Genomic DNA, 3,824 nt, shown 5'->3' with positions numbered 1-3,824 from the left:
CCCAGGGCTCTGGGACACAGCATAAAAGCCTGCGCTGCTCCAGGCTCTGCATCCTCCTCTCTTGCCTCCCTTTCCTCGAGGAGCAAGGTAAGCCTGAGTCCGCTCCATCTCTCTCTCTGAGCTGAACTGCTGTCTTGGTGGCTACTGAGGCTGATACTTGGGCTGCCTCAGCTTTGCCCTGCCATACAACTGTTGAAGGGCTGCAATCTCTTTGCCTTTTGGGGGAGGTGGCTGGGGAGAGCTGGGAAGAGGAGGGCTCTTTCAAGCAGAAGGGGATCCATGGGGCTCAGCTGCAGGGGGGTCTGCCCACCAGAACGTGCACCTGCAGGAGGCCGTCTCTAACCAAATGGCCAAGGGCGTCCAGTGCCATCTTCAAAGCAACAATGGAGATGGGGTATGATCAGTCTTTCCACAGGCGCTTTAAAGCCACTGCGCTGGGGCCTATTCCAAAAGTGGGTCAGCCTTCCTGTGCCGTGCAACTCGGAGGGCACAATGAGGGCCATGGCAAATGTCGGCACACTGGGTGTTTTGAAAACAAAGAGTCTCCACGGAGAGAGCTGAGGAAAAAAAAGACAGACAGACTGATATTGAGGTTTGTGCTCCCTGCCTGCTCTGTGTTTCAGCTTTGCCTCCCTCGCCGAGAGATGTCTTGCTTCAGACCCTGTCTCCCAACGCCCTGCGGCGCCTCCGGCCCAACCCCACTTGCAAGCAGCTGCAATGAGCCCTGTGTCGCCCGCTGCGCTGACTCAACGGTGGCCATCCAGGCCTCCCCGGTGGTGGTGACCCTGCCGGGCCCCATCCTCACCTCTTTCCCTCAGAGCACAGCCGTGGGATCCTCGCTGTCAGCTGCTGTTGGGAGCTCCCTCAGCGCCGGGGGGGTTCCCATCTCTTCTGGGGGCTCCCTCGGTCTGGGGGGGTCAGGGCTGTGTCTGCCTCCCACCCGCTGCGGTCTGAACTGCTGAAGCCAGCAGATCATCCCCTTTGGAGCACCAAGGAAGACAGGGATCCTGCAGCAGCAGGAGCGTAGCCACGGCTTGCAGGTGGGCTGAGTGTCCTCATCCCACCACGCAGAAGGGACCTGTGCCTGCTGCTCCTCGCTGCACTGCAGGCCTCGCCGTGTCTCCTCTGGCTCTGCTTTGCTCTGAGCTCCTCGGGAAAGGGCTCATTCTCTTCTGCTTTGCTGAACCTCCTGCTGACGGAGGGAGCGTGCCGGAGTTAGGGCCTGCTCTTGGTGGGCTGGCATTGCCACCGGCTGGATCGAAATGGGGAAAGGCAAGCGCTTTGCCTGGAGCTTGTCCTTGGGCTATGGGCCATTCTCTGTGCCTCCCTGAACCCAGCAGACGTGTTTCTCGGTCTCTGTTCCGTGCCACTGCATTTCCTCCTTCTCATTAAAGACTTTGTGCAGCACAGCTGGAGTCTCGTGGTGGTTTGTTCTCCTCCCCGCTCAGTTCGCCAACATAGCTGCAAGGTTGTCGTGGGTTAAGCCCAGCTGGCAACTAAGCACCACACGGCTGCTTGCTGTCCAAAGAATATATAAAGCATGTGACGCACAGTGCAATTGCTCACCGCACAGAACCTGATGCTCAGCCCATTTCTGAGCTGTGATCCCTTCACCCCTCCAGCGCCAGCTCCCCCAGTTATATACTGAGCATGACATCATACGGTATCAAATACCCTCTTGGCTAGTTTGGGTGAGCTGTCCTGTCTGGGCCTCCTCCAGCTCCTTGTGAAAGTAAACTCTATCCCAGCCGACCCCAGGATAAAGGCTCTCTCCCACGACCGTGAGTCTGTCCCCATGCACGGGGCACTGCCAGTTGTGGGTGGAGCTCCCTGAACTGATACCAGAGCACCACAAATAAACAAGCAGGCAAGAGAAAGACAGAAAAGCCTCAGAGAAATGGATGGCACCAGAAGCAATGGACAGGGGTGGCAATACAAGTACTGCCACACACAGTGGTAATGAAAGACGGGAAACGGTTGCCCAGGGAGTGTTGTAGCATCTCCATCTTTGGAGGTGTCCCACATCCAAGCAGACAAGGCCCTGAATAGCCTCCTCCACTTGAGGCTGCTTTGAGCCAGGCTTGGAGTGCATGCTCTCCACCTCAGGTGTTGTGTGATTCTCTGAGCCCCTGCTGGATGCCCTCATCCAGGAGCAGCCCTCAAGACCAAGGGAGCAGAGAGGGGGCGAGGTCCAGCGCTCAGGAAAGCTGCAGAGGTTTGGTGGGCACAGGGCAGCAGAAGGGGCACTGGTGTCAGTCCCAGGGCTGGGAGCACAGGAAAGGAAGGAAGACGAGAGTGCATTAAACCATTGCCCTGACAGCAAGGCAAGGCTGCTAATCATAGAATCATTTATGTTTGAAGAGACCTTCAAGATCATCGAGTCCAACCATCACTCATGCCCACTAAATCATGTTATGGAGTACCCCGTGCGCTCGCTTTTTGAATACCTTCAGGGATGGTGACTCAACCACTTCCCTGACCAGCCTATTCCAATGTGTGACAACCCTCTTAGTAATGATTTTTTTCCTAATATCTAACCTAAATCTCCCTTGCCTCAAAACTTGAGGCCCTTTCCTCTCGTCCTATCTCCAGCCACCTGACAGAAGAGAGCAGCACCCACCTCACTACAACCCCCCTTCAGGTAGTTGAAGAGAGCTAAATGTGTAAGCATGCTGAGGAAAGCCCTGAGGGAGCCAAAAGCTCAAGGTCCCACTGAGATTTGAACTCAGATCGCTGGATTCAGAGTCCAGAGTGCTCACCATTACACCATGGGACCTCCTGGACAGGTGTGGTCCTTCCCCTGTGGCCACCCTTGCCGAGCCACATGCTCCTGGCTGAGCCTGGCAGTCTCTCCATCTCCCAGTCTCCCCTTGCGGTCTCTGCTGCTGCCTCCCTTCACCCCCATGTTGGACAGCCTCCCAGTCTGCCTCTGTAAGTTATTGCCTGTCCTGTTCTCACCTTGTACCTCATGCTAAGCAGCCGTTAACCACATATCCTTACTCTTGGTTGCGGTCCTAGCCAAGCTTCTGACCTTGCCGAAGGGGGCGACCAAGACAGAGGGCAGGGGATGAGGTTCATCAGAGAGAAGAGCTAGCAGGAGGACCCAAGGCAGCTTGTTATGGGTTGCACAAGCTGGACTGCCTTCCTCTGCTGGCACAGTCCTGGCTGACTTCAGACCCTGGTCCTCTTCTGCAGGACACGCTGTCCCCTTCTGCCCCAAAGCAGCCCTTTCCCTCAGTGAGAATGAGGTTTTTCTCTCCTGAGGCTGCTCCAGACCGGTCCAGACTTAGGTGAATTCTACTATTAGCTCAAGGCAGCTCTCCCACATGCCCTGGGTCCACCTGGCCAAGGGTCCATGCACACAGTGGGGAGAAGCTGCACTGGAGCTATCCTCCTTGCACCAGGGTTTGAGTCTGTGTGTTGAGAGCAGGGCCCTTCCTCCCAGCAGTCAGACAGGAGGAAACACATGCGGGGACACTCTACTAGATCTCAGACTTAGCCCAGGACACTGAGGACGCAACCGCCTGGTACCTTTGGACTGCCCAAAGCACTGGGCTTGCAGCTGGTACTTCTGAACCCACAGGACAGACCAGGCTGCTGTGCCCAAGCCTAAGATTTCAAATGGCGAGTTACATTCAGAGAGGGTGTGAGAAACACCTAGTCGCTGGAGAAGGGTTAAAATTCCAGAGAGTCACAAATCTGAACGCATGTCGCGGAGAAGCAGCATTGCTGAGGGCTTTCCTCATCCATCCCTGGGATCTGCAGGACCGAGCAGGGTGGGAGGAGTGCCTGGGAGCAGCAAGAGCAGGGCCCAGTCTCTGAAG

The 3,824-nt window shown here is 56.3% G+C and overlaps 1 non-coding gene across 1 annotated transcript; it reads right to left on the bottom strand.

The window, feature by feature from the left end:
- Positions 1 to 2,704: 2,704 nt before the first annotated feature.
- TRNAQ-CUG (transfer RNA glutamine (anticodon CUG)) lies at positions 2,705 to 2,776 on the bottom strand. The gene has a single exon. It is a non-coding gene; the product is annotated as a tRNA-Gln (tRNA).
- Between the last annotated feature and the right edge of the window lie 1,048 nt (positions 2,777 to 3,824).

This window comes from Buteo buteo, chromosome 13 (assembly GCF_964188355.1).
Source record: "Buteo buteo chromosome 13, bButBut1.hap1.1, whole genome shotgun sequence".
NCBI classification, from domain to species: domain Eukaryota; kingdom Metazoa; phylum Chordata; class Aves; order Accipitriformes; family Accipitridae; genus Buteo; species Buteo buteo.
The sequence above is the reverse complement of the archived record's forward strand: the minus strand, read 5'-3'. Positions and strand labels throughout refer to the sequence as shown.